Raw genomic sequence first — 21,175 nt, 5'->3', positions numbered from 1 at the left:
GGTTAAAACCCTGGGGAAAAATCCATAAACACGGACTTTGGTAAGTGATACAGAATGTTTGAACATACCTTCTAATGTTCTTTGGAGTTTATTTCATTCTGAAACCAAAGTAAAGCGGAAATATGATCGCTTCACGCGCTGCCGCCTCGAGGAGCTGTCCGACTTCACGTTAAAAAGAGCGGCAAAATAACGTTTGAATTTTGCAACATGGACAGAATTATAAAGCTGAGAAGTTGCTTCATACCCAAATTAATGGGAGGCAACGTTTGTACTCTCTCTCTTTTTAGCTAGCAGAAAGATGTTGGTATCAGTTTATCAAAATGAGAATGTGTTAAAGTCAAGAAAACAATCTAGCCCTTGACATTTCCACTGTTGTAAGAAGAAACGCACCCTGCCATATAATGCACCCCTTTATTGACCTAATTAGCATTCTACATCAAAAATAAACGATTAAAATGTAAAATGATTATTAATGTTGATGGATAAGGACAAGAAGTTGAACACATTTTAAAAACAAATAAATGTAAAATAATAATATTGACTGTAGTGTAGCCTAAAGTTAGGCTTTTTTGGTGAGTTTTACACAGACATTTAGGCTACATATGACACACAAAATTCTAGATGCTGTTTTAAACACATGAAACAATTCACTTAATATTGGTATTGTATATATAGTCAATCTATTAATCAATTAATTAATTTATTTATCTTCTGTATGGGAAGGGTTCCATTCATAAAACTCCCAGTCACTCCCATTGTCATAATTCTATTATTATTGTTTAAATCAATTTCTGTTGATAGATGCACATTTCAGAGGGGGTGCATTTTATGGCAAGGGTGCCTTTCTTGGTAGGAAGGCATCATGGTTGGGTAAATTTAGAGCGCAGTTTATCGAGGAGTATAACAAATACATTGTTTTACAATCCTATTTGGTAAAAAAAATAAAAGAAAAACTTCACGATAGTGTTATAAAGACCTTTGAACGCGTCATAACAGTCTTGTGAAATAGAGTCCATATTAATATAATTTTTACTCATATAGCCTAACTGCAAAGCATTAAAGGATTTACAGACCTCAAGCATTTTAAGCAGTAGACTACAATGTTTATTTATTTTGTATTACAGATAAAATTATTCATTCATTCATTAATTTTCTTATCGGCTTAGTCTCTTTATTAATCTGGTGTCGCCACAGCGAAATGAACCGCCAATTTATCCAGCCAGTTTTATCTAGCGGATGCCCTTCCAGCTGCAACCCATCTCTGGGAAACATCCATACATACTCATTCACACGGTAGCACGTTCGCCTCACAGCAAGTAGATCGCTGGTTCGACCCTCGGGTGGGTCAGTTGGCATTTCTGTGTGGAGTTTGCTTGTTCTCCCCGTGTTCCCGTGGGTTTCCACCAAGTGTTCCGGTTTTCCCCGCAGTGCAAAGACATGTGGTATAGCTAAATTGAGTAAGCTAAATTGTCCGTAGTATATGACTGAATGAATGTGTATGGGTGTTTCCCAGTGATGGGTTGCAGCTGGAAGGGCATCCGCTGCATAAAACTGGCAGGATAAATTGGCGGTTCATTCCGCTGTGGTGACCCCAGATTAATAAAAGGACTTAGCCGAAAAGAAAATGAATGAATTAACTATATTATTAAATTAAAATAAAAATGTATTCATTGTTAAATTACTTTAAAAAAACAGTATTTATTTAAACAGTATTTCATTTTTAAAACTGATCCTGGGTCCATGTTTTAAATAATGCTTCTATTCCATTTCCAAAGAACAAGCCTTCCCAATTGGACTCCTATTCGGAAAAAAAGCTGCAGCTGCTAAAACATCCAAACCCCATTCAAATTCAACTTTCTTCCCCTCCCATTGGGCAAATTTAATCTCTGACATTACTGTTCTTTCTTAAAACAAGGCTAAAGCCTGAACATTTGAGCGAGCCAAATGTGCTTTCTATTAGCAAAACCTTCCGACATTCAGCAGTTTCGTAACACAAAGACATTTAGCCTTGAAATAAACAAACTTTTGACTGATTTCAACATCTTTGATTCATTATCCTGCCAGATTTACTGTATGCTTGATTTTATAATTGGTACAACATGGGTAGCTTTTGAAGTTTCATGTACACTACTCTCTCAGAAAGTAAGGTTTAAATCTTAAAGTATTATTCTTTCAAAAAGTATATGCACTTTTTAGAGTGCTATTGTGTACTACTTATGGGGTAAATAAGGTACAGTTAAATACTCCCAGCTTCTACTTTTTTTTTTTTTTTAAAGAGAGTACAGCAATGTTCTGTCAAATCATGCCTCAAGCACCACTCACATGACAAACTCATTTGCCAAATTTGCTTGAAATCCCACAGAAAAGCACTTTGGTCTTGGAAACAAAGTGTATTGAGGTATGGGAGGAGTTTAAGGAGAGGAGGCGGAGAGGTTTGGTACAATGTGCCCAAATAATGACTCCCAGCTGGCGTTAAATACTGAGAGCCAACATCTGGAGGTATGTGGTCACACAACTATCTTATAAGGATGCAAGTCGCCTGAAGAGAAAAGTTATGAGGTCAGTTAAAGATGGCAGTAACTGAAAACAAAAGAGGAAATGTATATAAAAAAGACTGGATTGAGTAAATAAACTGGAGGAAATTGGAACTTATGTTTTGTTTAAGTTTGGTACATAGACATTGGCAAAAATGCAGGAGGAACTTTTGGAAAGATGGAGGAGTTAAAAAAAAGGTGGATAAGAGAGAAATAGTGGGAGAGGGGAAGGAAAGGTTTGACTTGAATGGTGTAGCTGGGTAATCCCACAATGCACTGTAATTTGCTTGAGCAATGAGAGCTGTGAGAGCTCCATGGTGGGAGTTTAGTTTAGTTTAAACAAACTCCAGCCAATAGTGAACCACAGAACCGGGAGACCAAAAGCCACGGTTAAACACTTAGTCAAATGACACATGCAATCTTTTTTTACGCTTTGTAGGAGAAGCTGAGTCACAGGCTTAAATTAGGTAGGGGGAGCCCGTTTGAATCAAAACATTTCATATTATTGTAAGCATGGATCATCACTACCATAATGGAGTCATTACATCGTCCACTTTAAATAATTAATCATTTAATAAACTGAACTTTTCACTAGAACATAAACCGCTGCCTTACTGATTAATGATGGAATTCATGCAAAATCTTACCGGTTGGCTTGAAAGTTCAGTACTTGATTTTGGTTATACTGCACGTAATATAATTGGTTAGTTTGAGTAAAGAGAGACCTAATGGAGAAACTAATGGAAATGTATTGGATTTTCTTAGTCATTTAAGCAAACCTAACACAATCACATGGCAATACTTTGTTATTTTGTGTTTTAGAGGATTAGTGGCTAGTTCATTTGAATTAATTCAACCTGATTTGGTTGTATGATCTGCTCATGTCCCATTAATGGTCATGTTTAGGAGAGAGCATTCATACCTGCATATTTAAAAAAATCATACATTTTAATACAGTTCACTCATTTCAAATTCAGTGAGATTGGACAGCAGTTTCTCAATAAAATGAACACTTGGTGCAGTATGACCACAACAGCTGTAGTTCCTTTTTACACTAATTATATTTACAGAGATATATTATTGATGGATTATGAAAGTTTCATGCAGTTCTTTATGCAAGACCAAATAAACACCACAAAACAACAGCGTCTATTCACCATGTAAGACACGTTTCTGGATTAACATCTGTGTTGATCCTGGAACAACATTCCAATCAGCCAATCAGAATTAAGGGATATGTTTATAGTTTATGTTGAGGATTACGGTTAGAGTTATGCACTTCTACATGATTGTTATCCAATATTATTCCCCTCTGATTTTGGGAATAATTCACAGTTATGGTTGAATCCAGGATCACATCATACTTGGCAAAATCAGACTGTAGTTTTATATAAGAAGCCCTATTATACACATAGCGCAATAAGGCGCAAGAAGTGTTTGCCGCGATGTGTTGCTATTTTCAGACCAGCACAACAATAACTTTCCCGTTTTATGCCATGTTGTGTAAATAGCAAATCCATTTGCACCACTTTGTGGACTCAATGGTGTTCCGGTCTAGATAAAAGGTGCGTTGAGGTGCATTGGTGGCACGTTGCTATTTTGAGGAACTGAAATAGACTGAAAGCAGCTGAAAGCAGGTCTGAAGTACAGTGCAGAGTACGCGTGCCTTGCTTACACATTGCTTAAAACACGCAAAATGAACAGCAATACACAAATATCTTTATGAATGAAAAAGAATTAAAGAATTTAAATATTACAAAAATTATTATTTTCTACATAAATATAAAAACCACTGCCTCCATGGTATTATTATTATTATCAGAATTATTTATTATATGCATATTTATATTTAATTTTGTCCACCTGTTTGATTTATCCACCTGTCAGGTTTTGGACAATATGGGGCATAAGAATAGGACGTGTGTTTGGGTATAATATAATTTTTGATCACACTTTGTTATTATTCTTCATTTATTCATTTGCTGGAAATTAGAACTGAATTTGGAAAGAGTTTTGAAACAAGTCTTTGTGCTTAACAAACTAAATTAATTATGTAGGCAAATTGATGTCTTTAGTGGATTGTGTACAACACCGTTTCCTGAACGCGTGAAGCGTTCAGTTTTTCCATTTATAAAGTCTGCCATGTAAATAGCAAATGCACCATGGCGTGAAGCAACTGACTCTTAAAGGAAATGGGAGATGAAACTCTTATTGGTTTATTCTCAAAACACACCCATAACTCATTAAGAGAATAGGCACAACCCTGTTAGACCATGCGCTGTGGCTTTTTCCGTCCTTAAAATAGCCAAAGTAGATTCGAACATTGCCCTAATGCTTTAGTGCCTTGCACTTTAGACTTTGCACTTAGATTGTTAAAATAGAGCCCATGGTCATTTCGCTTGATAGCTCACTTTGTGTTTGTTGGCACACACACAGGTTGCCAGATTGATGACACCAACAGCAGCGAGCATGTCTGACAACAGAGCCTTAGCTGCTCTGCTAATGTTTATGTTTGTAATATTTGTATATAGTATTTTTTTAGTATTCTGATTTTTTTCTATAGATTTTACTACTGAATCTGCGTCTCATTCAATTTATTTTTCCGCAGGCTGTATTTTTGATTGCAGCCTTCATTATATAATTGGGTAAACTGGCAGTGGGTGGAGTTACACCGATCAAAACAATGACAACCATTTCTACACGGAGCGCATGTATTCAAAGGAGAATAACTGACTTTAGTATTGTTTTTCAGATAAACAGTTTGCTTTCTGTATTGTGTTTCTTAATATCTGCAAACAAATCATGGTGTTTTATGCTTTATGCATCTTTATGTACACAGTCCACAGAATTAAATGGGAAAAAATACATTCGGAATAAGCAATGCTAAAAAAAGCACTCTTTTTTGGCAAGTGGGATTCAAGCCAAATGTTAAATTCTGAATTCTGCTGAATATTGGTGATACAAATCACTTGCAATATAGTCTAAAACACATTATTTGTCAAATTTAAGAAAGAAAATGGTGCATGAAAAGTTGTTCATTGGTCATCGACCACCCATTAAGAAGCGTGAGCGTTTGCAGCGACTCCCTTTGATTATCCAAAACTAACTGAAGACTGCATCTGAAAATCCTCCAGCCTCATAGACAAACATCATGCGCAATAAATATGTCCTTTTCAGATTTGCACCTGCACCAGCCAAAACGTTAGTTAAAATGCTTCATCAAATGACTATTTACAAACTCGGCCCTCTTCTGTTTAACCTGGCCAAGATGTGAGCGCAGCCCAACTGACTAACAAACCACAGTGTGTTTACAAAGCGCAAGTACATGACTCAATATAACCGTCAACACACTGTACCCTTAAATAAGGAATATTTTGTGAACATGTTTTATATTCCCATTGAGGCAATGTTTCCCTGTCCAGAGAAAGTCAATGTTCTCAAAGGGATCCACTGTTCTGAAGATTTAGCTATTGGTTAGCCTTACGTAACGGGTTATGCTGACTAAAAAACTGTGCCGTATGCCAACTAAAGGATTATGTATCTGGTTTGGAGCACCAGACTAAATGTTATCTTAAGCTAAATGTCACAGTAAACTATGATTGGGCCGTAACGCTTTGCTTTTATTAAAAACAGATTTGCACAGTGAGTTCGGGTGCGCTATAATGACGATATCCTTGTTTGTTGTGCTTCCGTTTTTCTAAACCCATGGTTTCGTTTGAATAAGGAAATTGGTTTTGGTGCCGATTCCAAGAGTTGAAAGGAGACACACAGGACTGATGGCACGCACACTTCTCATGGCGTCAGTCTTCAATTGCATAAACAACTTTTTTTCCTGTTTAAACATATTTTACTAGTTGTACACAAGATGAAACATTACATTTCAGAACGAAGAGTCCTTGTGAGTTTTGAATAACACACAGGAGTCAGGGTTTGCGTTTAATGGCATATAGAGTGTTCAGAAGTTCATTCCCAAAGTGTAAGGGAAATTGTAATCATGACATGAAAGCTTATAATTATGAGACAACACATCATAATTTAAAGATTTTAAATTGACAATATTTAAGATTTATGGTTAAGTGCATGATTGTTGCTTAAAATAAAATGAAAAATATACATATTCCACATAAAGGGCTCCATCATACACTTGACACTATAAGGTGCAAGATGGCGGGATTTGTTGCTATTTTCAGACCAGCACAACCCTCACGTTTTGCGCCACGTTGTTTAAATAGCAAATCCGTTAGCACCACTTTGTGGACTCATAGGTGTGCCGGTCTAAAAAGGAGGTGTGTTAAGGCGCATTGTTGGCGCAATGCTATTTTAAGGAAATGTAATAGACTGTGCAATTGACCACCTAAAATCTGGTCTAAAGTCCAGTGCAGGTCCAAACGCATTAAAGGATTAAAATGTTACAAAAATTGTTATTTTCTACATAAATATAAAATCCACTCCCTTTATGCCTCATCTCATTTTTTTTCAGTTTATTCATGACAATATGCATTTGTATAATGTTATTATTAGTAGTAGTATTATTTATTACATGCATATTTATAAGTTATGATAAAAACAAGTTTAGATTTCTCCACCTGCCGGGTTTCAGAGACGTATGCATCATTATATGGGGCTATAGGATGTGTGTTTGGACATAACTTTTTTGAGCACACTTTGCTATTATTGTTCATTTATTTGTTTGCTGGAAATTAGAGCGGAATTTAGAAATAGTTTTGAAACAAATCTTTGCGCTTTACAAACTAAATTAAATATGTGGGCTTATGGATGTCTTCAGCGGAGTGCGTACAACACGCTTTCTTATCCACGAAAGTAAAGGAAAGAGTAAAAGTAAAGAGGCCGAATGGAGGAGGCTCATTCTTTATCCTCATGCTGCAGATGTTTTCTCGCTAGTGAAGCAATCAGTTCGTACACTTACAAAGTCCGCCACGTAAATAGCAAATGTGCGACGCAACTGACTCTGGGAGATAGGAGATGAGACTCTGGTTTAATGCACATTAGGGTTTAGTGTTGATGTAGGTGTAATAGACATTAATGAAACACAGCAAGTTACTGTGAGGTTGGGTTTATGTTTGGGGAAGGTGTAGAAGTTAATAAGTACAACCCTGTTACACCTTGTATCGGGGAGCAAAGTGTAGTTTCTTTCGCACTTAAAATTGGATTTGGACATGCCCTTAATGCTTTTGCGCCGTGCGCTTTAGACTTTGCACTTAGATCGTTAAAATAGAGCCCAAAGAGTTTCAAATGCGAAAAGAAAATGCCTCATTTATTTATTTTTTTAAAGAATTCAAAATTATTACATAAAAAGTTCAGTTTTGTATTTATAATTGTGTAATGTTGTTAATTTTTTAATGTTCATTTTGTTTTTTCTTATAATAATTTTCTTCAACTTTTGTCTTTTTTGTCGGTGATGTTTCCTGTAATTGTGACATTTTGTATCATTATTGCATCATAATCATTATTGGGTCTTAATTAAGACTAATTGCATTAATTTTATCAAACAATTTTTATAATTCTTTCATAATAACAACAGTACTCAGTAAACCATGCTTTGTAGTTTCTAAGAGAAATTTCACAAAATAATTTCGAGAGGAACATGTAATATGATTGATCTCGGCTGGTCTCTCATCTGTAATCATTAGTAGGCCAATGGGATCATTCCAAACTCTCTATAAATAGCCCGACTAGCATCACCCCTTCATCTTTGTTTTTTGAGAAGTCCACCTATCCACCCCATTTCCCCCTTTTTTCCTTTACCAGGAGGAGCTCTCGAGAACTACCTGATCTCATACCTCCTACATGCTCATTGATCAGGCGGGAGCCCTGGCCTCAATTATCTCCGAGCTCAGGGTTCTCTATTGATTGAATTGATTGATTGAATGTCAAACCTACTATTATTATCAAGTTATATCTAAGTTTGAACTCTTGAAATGTGTTCAATTTTTATCTCATAATTTAGTATAACAATTATTTCATTATTGTTTTGTCACTTAACACTTATTTTGCTTTGTAATTTCGAAATTGTGGCTCATAGAATATAAATTATTTTTAAATCTCATAATTATGACTTAGTATCTAATAATTTAGACTTTCTGTATTTTGTAAAATGATCACTGGCATACTATATGTTATTCTGCAGTTGTTCAGTAGACTCTTGATGTGGCGGAGAAAGTAGTTTTTCATTTGTTCGCTGTGGGTAAGTGTGGAATCATTCCTCTAGTGTTAGTCATCCAGTGCCTCTGAGACGAAGCAGGCTTAGTCCCCCCTCATTTAGACCCCTTCCATCTCCTTTTTCTCTCAGTCCCTTTCTCTCCTTTTTAAGAAAATATGCAATCGTCGCCAAGAAACATGGAAAAAACACAAACCCATCACTGTTTCATGAGCAGAGCCTGGTTATTCTGCAGAAGTCAAGCCGAAATTGTTTTCCTCAGCCTTGAGTTCCTTCACAGGTGCTTGACAGCAGTTTTTCCAGAGAAATATTTCAACTGATCAGATAAGGCCATCTCAGGAAGCTGTGTTTATCAGTTCATTTAAAATTTCTGGCTAATCTAATATACTTCATTGAAAAATGGGGGTATCAGATTGTATACCATGCATGCTGCCCATTATAAACACTATTCAAGATTACAGTAGTGAACATTTGAATTGCCTCAGACAAACTCAGAAGACAAGAATGAGTACAATAGAGCAACTTTGATGAAAGGTTTTGATCCTCTTCAGATGTTGTCTACTGTATAGTTAGAAGTGCTTCCTAATTTTTTGTCTGAAATCTGAATGAATGGATTAATTTTGGCACAAACACGCGCACATGCACACACACACAAACAGGATTTGAAAAGGTTAAGTGGTCTTGAAATGATCACACATGTGCTGTTCGCAGTCAAACAATGATCACATTGGAAATAAATGAGGAACTAATTTAATTTAGTGTAAAATTAGATTCTGCACCCAATCAAAACATTACGAAAAGCTCTTTTTTTTTTTTGAGATATCAACCTCAAATTTAAAACAGCTGCTTTGTTAAATTTTGCTTAGAGTTAAAGGGATAGTTCACCCAAAAAGTGAAAATCTGCTCACTATTTGTTTATTTAGATTCTGTGCTACTTTTTAAGGGATCCTGCACACTAAATAAGATATTTTGAAGAAAGCTGAAGACCTGACTTTCACAACATGTTTTTCTTCAAAATTTCATTCTAACTGTTCAACAGTAGAAAGTCAAACAGTAAATGATGACATGATTTCAGTTTTGGGTAAACGTTATATATGTTTTCCGATAGATAATTCCATATTCCTTTGGAAATAGTGTTGTTGAGCATTTTTTGTTACAAAAGTAATATTTATTTAACTTCTATTTTCTATGTCATAAGAACTCTTAGAGAGATCTACAGTAGTTTTGTAATGAATATGAATATAGAAAGGTTGATGTGTTTGGGCTTGGTGGTATAGATCTGCTATGCTGCTGCTGCTGCTTTTATTAAGGACCAAGAACAAGTACTGACACTTCCTACTGCCAGTATATTCACAGACATTTTGTCTGACAATGTACGTAATACACTGTTGTTGCAAACATAATATATATGAAATCCCCATAGCAGATCTACACAGGTGGAGCTGGGGTGGAGGAGGGATCTTATTATATTCTACAGACTGCACAATGCTAAGGTATTTAAACGTTGAGGAGAAATCTCATTGGCTCCTTAGGCGACAGCAACCAATCACCTTCACCATGAAGATGATGATGTGGTTGGAAGCACTTTTTTTGCCCAGTTTAGCTATTGACCTTATTCTACAGTGTGGAACTATTATACGAATGTTAAAGATCTTCTGATTTAGATGCCTGTGGGAGAAATTACTAGGAATAATTAACGCCAGAAAACGATCAAACTACTTGCTCTACAAAAAAGTGTGTTCATGACTATACATAAAAAGTAGAATAATAATAAATAAAATGTCAGTTTGCAACAACAAGCAGGAAAATTAGCTGTTTTTAATGTCTAAAAATCAAGACTGGAAGTCTTGAGCCAAAAAGATTCCAATGGCTGCACCCACTCAACGTGAAGAAAAAGGTCAGTAAAGTGTCTGCTTTAAAAGGAGTCTAAGGGCGTACTCACACTATGTACAGTTGCCTTGAACCGGGCCGAAGCATGCTCGCCCCCCCTCCCATCTCCCCCGATGGCCCGCACTAATATTGCATTCATGCCTGAGCATGCTTACGTCATCGATGATGCGATGTTCAGTAAATAGCGATTTCACTCAGCACAGTGGAGATTTCTTTAGTCATATCTTTTTAGCTGTTTGGGATGCGGTGACATGCAGTCAAATATTTCGCCGTACAGACCAGCCACTTTTGATGCTCATAAACAATCATAAAGTCCTCGTGCTGCAGGAATTAGGAGGTTTGCTAAAGGTGCAGCTGTCATGCAGTGAGGGGTTTGCGCCTTTAATAATCTACAGTATGCGTTGATTGAACAGTAAGAATGATTAATAAATCTATATGAAACAGTTTCTTAAAAGTCACGTCTCATCTTCAGTTTCGGGCTCAGGCGCGGTTTGCACTCACACTACAAGCGTACCGCGCCAAAGCCCAAGTGAACCGCGCTCTGGCACACCTCTTCTAACAGGGTCAGGGCCGGCCAAGTGAACCGTGCCTGAGCCCGATTCAGAGCACCCTCACTTCTCAAATGAGCCAGGAAACGGGCCTGAGCACAGTTCGGATAGCATAGTGTGAGTGCGCTCTAAGGCCCAGTCCCTATTCTACCTCTTAGCCCTTCCCCAGGTTGGTGTGTCCCAAAACAGAGATTTTTTTAGGACCACATTCGAAACCAAATGGTAAGAAAATTTCCCAGAATACAACATCTACAACGCCAGCATGGCTGCACCCAGAAGGAGATGCACAAATTAGTATTTTTTTGTTGTTATTACAAATTTTTACAACAAACAAGCACATGTTTTAATATATTCATAACTGTGTACGTGTTTACAGCCATGCTTAAAATAAAGTGCAAAATTTAGCCGTCTACAAGCCATAATTATAACTTCTGTACAGCAGTCCCACAACATCATTTTACATAATTTCACTCGAATATGCTGTTTTACATGTTTTACACAACGGATGCCCTTCCAGCTGCAACCCATCTCTGAGAAACATCCATACACACTCATTCACACACATACACTACGGACAATTTAGCCTACCCAATTTACCTGTACCGCATGTCTTTGGATTTGCGGTGGAAACTGGAGCACCCGGAAGAAATCCATGTATACATGGGGACAGCATGCAAACTCCAGACAGAAACACCAACTGACCCAGCCGAGGCTCGAACCAGCGACCTTCTTGTTGTGAGGTGATAGCACTACCTACTGCACCACTGCGTCCCCATTTTTATATGGATGTGGAAATTTTTAAAAAACAACTGCAAGAAAAATTTTGCCATGTGAACATGGCCTTAGACTTACAGTTTAATAACAGGTCATAAATAATTTAGAACAATTTCTTAAATATCCTAATATCTGGACATACACATTAAATTCAGAGAGCAGAGATGATACGTGTTATGTAAATACTTGTCATCTGCTATTCTGAGTAGAGATCTGCACTTGTACTTGTACTTGTAAGGTTGAAAGGTCAGTGGTGTATACATATTTTGACTGTGTTTGCACTTGATATACAGTACATGTATGCATACATTGGAAGTTGGAACACGCCGCACACGAAGTGTTTAAAAGTGAAAGGGTAGCAAAAAAAAGAGGATAAAATCCAGCTGGAAGTTGCTGTCATTCTTGTGTGTGTGTGTGTGTGTGTGTGTGTGTGTGTGTGTGTGTGTGTGTGTGTGTGTGTGTGTGTGTGTGTGTGTGTGTGTGTGTGTGTGTGTGTGTGTGTGTGTGTGAGAGAGAGAGGAATTGCATGCACATCTGTGAGTTTATGAGTGTGACCATGAAAATATGTGTGTTTTAAGGGTGTGTGTATGTATGCAGTCAAGTGTGTTACTGTTTGCGCCTCTGATTTGTTAACAAATAGCAGACCTACAAAGTTAGAATGGCCATCCAATCCTCCTTTGCACTTTGACATCGGTTTCACATTTATTGTCCTTAAATGCCTAATAAAACAGCTACAATTGAATTGATTTTAATGCCGCTGTTTTTTCCACACTAAACAGAGAATTAAATATATGAGGCATTTAGGATATTCACACTGCATTTGGGACTTTTTGGAAAAAAATGTAATGTATACTTTTTCATTTTAGTAATCAACCAATAGGGGTTTTACAGGTTATTTTTATATAATGTATATATTGCACTTTTGGAATATAACCAGTAACATCAATATCCAATAAATCCATGCTTATATATTCTTGATGCTTACTACTCAGGGTTTGGGTATTGGAGTATAAATAAATTTAATGCGTACTCACCAAATGACAGCTTAAACAATGCAGATAAGAAAAACATTATTGCCAAAATAAAATAGATCTTCTATAAAGAAGACTTTTAACACGGAATTAAATAAAGTAAATAAAATGCACAAAAAACATTATTCAAAGATGATTCCTTGGATTTACTTTTTTTAAGGTACGTGGTTGTAAACCATTTATTTGAGCTGAATTTAAACACAAATTAATTGAACATTACTAAATTTAATTTGTTTAAATTCAACGCATATACAGTTGAAGTCAGAATTATTAGCCCCCTTCAAATTTTTTTCTCCTTTTTTAAATATTTCCCAAATCATTTTTAACAGAGCAAGGAATTTTTCACAGTATGTCTGATAATATATTTTCTTCTGGAAAAAGTCTTGTTTGTTTTATTTTGGCTAAAATAAAAGCAGTTTTTAATTTTTTAAGCACCATTTTTGGGACAAAATTATTAGCCCCTTTAAGCTACAGTATATTTTTTCTGGATAATCTACAGAACAAACCATCATTATACAATAACTTGCTGAATTACCCTATCCTGCCTAGTTCACCTTATTAACCTAGTTAAGCCTTTAACTGTCACTTTAAGCTGTATAGAAGTGTCTTGAAAATTATCTAGTCAAATATTATTTACTGCCATCATGGCAAAGATAAAATCCATTATTAGAAATAAGTTATTAAAACTATTATGTTTAGAAATGTGCTGAAAAAAGCTGCTCTCTATTTAACAGAAATTGGGGAAAAAATAAACAAGCGGTCTAATAATTCAGGGGGGCTAATAATTCTGACTTCAACTGTAAATAGTTTGCTACAATTTTGCAGAAATTATTTTTTTCAGTGTGGTACACTGTTAAAAAAATTAGCTAATTAACAGATCGATGTGTGTTTTCTTTTCGTATGGGGCGTTGATCTCTGTTCTGACAATGGTTGATGTTGAAAAAATCAACAAAGTGACATTTATTCACATTTTTAGTAGCTTAAAACACATTGTCTGTAGATTATAATACAGAAAACTGTAATGAGCAGACTGTATTTTATGTTATTGTACAGGTTTATACAGGTTTACAGGTTTAATACCACTGAAATAAAATTTCACATCTTAATCATGTGGTCATGGACCCATAATGCAGTAGAAATCCTAAATAATCTCAACATTTAACAGATATTTTACTTGCACTATTTTAACTCATCAGTTTAACAAAGGGAATGTTTCAGACATTTTTAACAGTTTGGGAAAACATTTTTAATAAATCTACTGTTATTTTACCATACTTTATATTTAAGCCAACCCAGACAATATACAGAATCTCTGGAGACCTAAAAATGGCTGTCCACCAACATTCACCATCCATGACAGAGCTGAAGAGGATCTACAAGGAGGAATGACTGAGGATCCCCAAATCCAGGTGTGAAAAACTTGATGCATCTTTCCCAAAAAGACTCATGTCTGGACCAGATCGAAAGGGTGCTTCTACTAAATACTGAGCAAAGGGTCTGAATGCTTAGGAGGACTATGTGATATTTCAGTTTTTCTGCAAAAATGTCAACAATTCTGTGTTTTTCTGTCAATATGGGGGGTTGTTTGTAATGCTGGCAGCCTGTGTTGCCAGAATTTTTCCAGCCCAAAAACTGTCCAAGACCCACCAAAACGCGCAAAAAACACCCAAAATATTAGATTCTTGCTTTATTTTAATTGATTTAATTTTGAAATTAACCTAGTTACTTCAACTGTCATAATTAATTTTTAACCATACAGCAACCAACAACAGCAGTCACAGAACCACAACATAACTAGATCACATTTTGATACAACTCTCCTTCACCTCCTCTTGCGTGTGAGCCCACACGGTTTGCGCTATGCACTGATCACTACTAACTCAATGGAATAGGAGCACACAGTAATGTTTTGTTGAATACTGTAAGTTGCATATAAAAGTTACGCTTCAAAACCGCCTAAATTTTGTCAACCCGCCAATGCCATTTTGTACCCGCACAATCACATTCAAAACAGCCCAATTGGGCGTAAAACCGTCCAATCTGGCAACAATGCTTGCAGCTAGCTCTCTACAAATCTCACATGGTCGCCCACTGAAGCTAAGCAGAGCTGAGCCTGTTCAGAACCTGACTGGGAGACCACATGGGAAAGCTAGATTGCTGCCACAAGGGGAGTTACTCAAACCAGCAGTAGGCGATCAAACTGCCGTCTGTGTTGGTCCTAACACCCCAGTATATTGATCGGGACTCTATACTGCTCAGTAAGTAGCTTACAGTTTTTCTTAGTTGTTTACACACAATTACTTGTACTACAGACACAATTTCTACAACATGTAACTGATACACCAACCCCCTGAACCAATTCTGCTAAACTACAAGCACAATTCCTGCTTTACACTCAAATTGCAGGTTTACAACACACTTTTTTCAAAACACTACACACAATTCTCTGCATTTTGCACAATTTTCATGCAGAAAATATTTTGTTTTCACAAGGAACACACTGTCATTCCCAATTGTAAAGTCAATTGCCCTACTTTGCATACTACAGTTTTTCTTGTTTGCTTTGACCTGGTTAAAGAAACTAGGTTCCACTTCATTTTCATTTTCACTATCCCAGCAGAGCAGAGGACCGGTCTTGCAAATGTGTAAACTCTTTCTCATTGGGTTGACACATTTTCCCCACCATTTTTCAAAACAGCTAACACGGATGTCATTCAAGCAGTCCAAACTCCATTGTTTTAGTTATGGTAACCGAACAGAAACCATATATTCCTAACTATTAGAAACTACCAACATCAATATGAATTCAGTGAAGCACCGGTTTGACACTACTTCACACAAATCTTCAAAAAGCCATCAGTCTGCAAACCTTATAAAACGGTGGAAGGTCTGTGTTGTTCTGTGACAGCATGGATGGAGGAGGTCAATAGTGGCTATGTCTTATACTCCCAATAGATTTGACTGTACATTGGTTTACATGTGTTTTCTCTAATATTTACAGTATTTTATTCCTTTTGTCTGTTTTTACAGTATTTCAGTTTTCAGCCACAGTTTGAAAATTGTCATGAATTCAACATAAATGTAATCAAAACATTTCTTTTTCTGGATTCAATTCTTTGCAAAAAGGCAAATTTGACAGCCCAAATAGAAAGACAACAAACGGCATTGGCAATAGGCTACAATGACAAGCAATGGTGGTGCACTGAGTTCTGTATTTTGTATTTTGTTGTAAATTGTGTAATGATTAATTGAAAGAGCTCATATACTTGTTTGCAAGTTGTGTTGTTTGAAGGTAAAACTAGCTTTTGTTGCATATTTTAAATGTTTTGACACAGTATGTGCCTTTTGCAAGCAAAATGTGTCATTTTGACCATGAGTGCCGCTGTTTAGGCCTGTGTGTTAACTGTTTTGAAAATGTGGAGTTTCAGTTGACAACTACATCCAAGCAATCGAGAAAAACTGTAACTCATCACATGAGTAAACACTTGTCTCACTGAATTTCAATTTAGAAATCAGAGCTCATCTGGATCATAACTGGTTCACTGCCCACCCACAATTTTTAGTGGTTTATCTCCCTTTATATTCTCCATTCCTCAAACCTATTGAGGAATTGTTTTTCTGCCTGGAGATGGAAAGTGTATGACCGAAATCCACACACACGTATACCCCTATAGCAGTTGATGCTTTTTGTGGCTGGATTCGCCATGCAAGGTGACATTTCCCCCGCTGCTTGGCCAGACCAAACAGAAAAGAGGATGCAGTATAGCTGCCTTTTTTTTTTTTTTTACTGTAACTGTATTGTTATTGTATTGTGTTGGTTGGGACGAACACTGTGTACACAGTTTTTGTGGGGAAAATACAGTAAAATGTATTTGGTATTTGTGTGTTTTGTATAAAACAATATTCTGAAATATTTTACAGTGCACTTCTGTAGGCCTATATACTGTCTGTCTGTAGTAAGTGTAACACTGAACAAAAAAGCCTGACAGTAAGTCATTATGATGAATGGTCATAGTGTTTTACATTAAGCACATCAGTGTTCAACTGTTCTTATAATTGTCTATTGATGTGAAGGCTTGTGTGTGTCATTTGAAAACAAAATACCATTTTGAGAAGAAATCACATCGTTTTGAATGTAGAGTTTCATTTTGCAGAAGAATTGAAGAGTTTTGCCCAATGTGTGCGTGTTTTGTGATTTGTGTGTAGAGTTCTGACAATATGAGACCTGCTTACAGAAAATCTGTGTAAACAATTGGAAAAAAACTGTAATCGAGGTCTTGACTCTCTGTGGTTTGTTAAAAATCCCAGGATGTCCTTCGAATAAGAGTAGGGGTTTAACCCCGACATCCTGGCCAAATTTGCCCACTGGCCTCAGTCAATCATGGCCCATATCATAATTGGCTGCATCACCCTGCCTCCTCTCCACCAATCAGGTGTGTGGTTTACGGTCTGGTGCAATATGGCTGCCGTTGCGTCATCCAGGTGGATGCTGCCCTAGTAGCAAAGAATTCTGGCCCAGATTTGGCAAGAAGCTGGCACAGCAGGCATTCATCCGGCACTGGCATACAGCATGTGGGCCAAACATGGCCCAGGTTTGGCAGAGGTGGCACCGTTTTTAAGGCGGCACACAAGATTTGGGCCAGATTAAAAATGTAGTATTTGGCCCAGATTTAAAAATTTGATAAGTGGGCCATGTGAGTTTGGCCAGTCTTGACCCACATTTAAAAAACACTAAAATCATTTTTGAACAAAGAAAAAAAAATTCTACCAATCAGGTCACTTTGAGAAAAAGCGTGCCCAGAGTGTGCCTAAAGCGCATCACTCCATGGGTTTATCAATTTCATTGCAATCGTGACACACCAACCTATCTGGCCCAGTTCAGGCCCAGTTATGAGTTTTTAACTTGGCTGAGACTTGGCCCAGATATGGTCTGTGTTTGGCCCTTGTCTGGAAGCTAGATTTGGTCCAGTCATGTACCGTAATTCACTGCGGCATGTGGGCCAAGCAAAACCTGATTGTGTGGGCCAGAGCTGGGCCAGAGAAATTTTGCTATGTGGGTGCACACTGGTGGTGGATGAGGAGATTCCCCCCAAAAAAGTGTAAAGCGCATTGAGTGTCTAGAAAATATATATGCTTAAATGTAAATATTAATAATGATGATGATGATTATTATTATTATTATTATTATAAATAAGGAAAACACTTTTTAGCAAATGGCTGCAATATAACAAAGAGTGAAAATGTTTATGGCGCCTGAATGCTTTCCGTTCCCACTCTATCATTTCAAGCTACTAAAAATGACAATAAGTGTAACTTTTTAATCGTCGTTCAAGATCCTGTAACTCAATTTGAAAGCATAAATAAATTGAAAGCACCTCACAAAATAAATTCCTTAGACCAAAAGCTGTCCACACCAATGCCTGATTTAAAAAAATAAATATAAAAAGCCCATTAGATAAAACAGATCAAATAAGTGAGCCTTTCCCCATCTTCCTCCAGCATTCAGAATATAAAGAGCTTCCTGTGCTGCTTTACTATCTTATGTAACTTGGGTTCGGCTGGATATTTGTGCAAGTGATTTGAAATCCTGTGGAACTTTGGAAAGGATGTGAAAGATATCTTCTTTTCTCTCTCATGTTCGACTTTCTCTCTGTCCACACAGGGGAAATCCTAAATCCAGCAGCCCTTTCTTAAAGGCCAGCAAAAACGGACATATGGCATACAGACGGCTTCAAGAGATTTTTCCGTAATTTCCTCCTTCTCATGTGGCGATTGAATGCTTTTGAAGGTTATGGTGTTTCTTTGTGTGCAGTGTGTAAACATTTTGTGCATTTTTTGGGGCATGAACATTTAATTTTTACTGCACTATGAATGTGCATGTGACTCAGTGGAGTAACTCTGTCAAATGTGACTGGCACCCGCTCTGTCAGATGCCCACAAGTTACTGCAAATACCTTGTTGTGCTTGGCTTTGTACTGTAATTGACTGGAAATGACTCTGGCCAAAACCATGGACACAGAATGACTTATAAAAAAAAGACTTGGCAGAGCTTATGGAGTTTTTCAAGAGCATGTAGGTCATATTTCTTATGTTGTATCTTGCGTAGGAAAAGTAAGTCCATTTTGGTCCATGCATTCGGCAAAATGCTTCTTATTTTTGCATTTTTGACCACTAAAATTCCTGATACATTAATTTTCTTTTCAGCGTAGTCCCAAAACTGGGAAGCATCCATACACGCTCATTGACACACATACATACTGCCAATTTAGTTAATTCAATTCACCTATAGCGCATGTCTTTGGACTCATGGGGGAAATCAGAGCACCCGGAAGAAACCCACACCAACATGGGGAGAACATGAAAACTCAATGCCAACTGACCCAGCTGGGAATCGAAACAGCGACCTTCTTGGAGTGACCAAGTAGTGACTGCGCCACTGTGCTGCCATTCTAGATACAATTTTTGTAATTAGCAAAGACTTCTGGCCCAGATTTGGCATAAAGCTGGCACAGCAGGCATTTGTCAAGCACTGGCATACAGTATGTGGGCCAAACATGTCCCAGGTTTGGCAGAGGTGGCACCATCTTGAATGCAGCACACAAGACTTGGGTCAGATTTTAAATGTAGTATTTGGCCCAAATGTTAAAAATTTATTTGTGGGCCAAGTTTGGCCTATCTTGACCCTCTTTTAAAATACAATGAATTTTTTTGAGTACAGTAAAAATTCCACCAATCAGGTTGCTTAGAAAAGGTGTAGCCATAAAGCAAAATGCTTCACGGGTTTATCAAATTCACTCGAGTCATGAAACACCAACATATCTGACCCAGTGGGGTATTAACCTGGCTAAAACTTGGCCCACATATGGTCCATGTTTGACCCTGTAAAGAAGTCAGACTTGGTCTATTTACTGTATGTACCATATTTCACTGTGGCATGTGGGCCAAGCAAAAGCTGATTATGTGGGCCAGATCTAGGCTGGAAATATTTTGTGCACAAACAGGTTATTGTCATCTAAACTGTTTTAATTTTTTTATTGTAATCAAAATTTGCATTAAATAGCATTTACTTTTCTTTTTACTTTTCAGCTTAGTCCCTTTACTAATCTGCGGTCGCCACATTGGAATGAACCGCCAAGTTATCCAGCATGTGTTTTATGCAGTGGATGGCCTTCCAGCTGCAACCAAGCACTAGGAAACACTTATAGACTCTCATTCACACTCATACACTACAGCCAATTTAGTTTTTTCAATTCACCTACAGCGCATTTATTTTAAACCCACGTGAACACTGGGAGAACATGCAAACTCCACACAGAAATATCAACTGACTCAGCTGAGGCTTGAACCAGCGACTTTCTTGCTGTGAGGAGACAGCGCTACCCACTGCACCACCCATACTTGCCAACACTTTTTCCCAGAAGTCTCCCGTATTTCAGACACATCTCTCATGTTGTTCTGTCTCGCGGAAACCTCCCCAAATCCCCCCACCACCACCGCGCCACCTGACTTGGTCCTGTCATGTACTGTAATTCACTGCAGCATGCTGGGGGGTGGGGTGATTACCAGAATGGGGAAGTCCCAGAGTAAAATGAGAAAATATGATACAACGGTGTCTTGAAATATGGAATATTTGTCTTTACGCTGTTTTCATCTTTTTTTTATGTTATTTTTTTATACATGCATCTCTTTTATTCCTTTTTTTATGTAAAGCACTTTGAATTGCCCCTGGGTATGAAATGTTCTATATAAATTAACTTGCCTTGCCTTTTGTACATTTCAGGTATTAACATGTACCCTTGAGGTATTAATAAGGACCCTTTAGCTACAAAGGTATACCTTTAGAAAAAGGTACCACCTCAGTAACAGCTCTCGTACTAATGTTTCTAAGTGAAAGCACCCTAAGAGTGTATCTAATTTATATAGCTAAAAGGGTTTAGTGATACATCTATAAGGACTAGTCTGTTTTACATCTGACAGTGTTTCCTCTGTATTCTCCGGAAAACTACAAATAGAACTCAAAAAAACATTTAGATCCTTTGAATCAGAACTATGGTCATTGTGCCGGCAGATGCTTCATCCATGTGCCTTTCATTAGCGCACTTTAGAGAAGAAAGCCCATATGAGAGATCCCGCTGTTACTTTAACACGTAGCCTTTTTTTTTTTTTTTTTTGAAAGAAAACACTAAATATAATTCAATAAGATGTCTCACTCCAATTTTG

The 21,175-nt window shown here is 37.2% G+C and overlaps 1 long non-coding RNA gene across 1 annotated transcript; it reads left to right on the top strand.

Moving 5' to 3' along the window:
- Window positions 1-6,643, top strand: LOC141376646 (uncharacterized). Its single transcript, XR_015502838.1, has 2 exons — window positions 1-40; window positions 2,363-6,643. It is a non-coding gene; the product is annotated as an uncharacterized LOC141376646 (long non-coding RNA).
- Window positions 6,644-21,175: the final 14,532 nt, after the last annotated feature.

This window comes from Danio rerio, chromosome 11, assembly GCF_052040795.2.
Source record: "Danio rerio strain M-AB ecotype USA chromosome 11, GRCz13ab, whole genome shotgun sequence".
NCBI lineage: Eukaryota > Metazoa > Chordata > Actinopteri > Cypriniformes > Danionidae > Danio > Danio rerio.
Note: the sequence above shows the minus strand (reverse complement) of the source record. Positions and strands in the feature narration are given on the sequence as shown.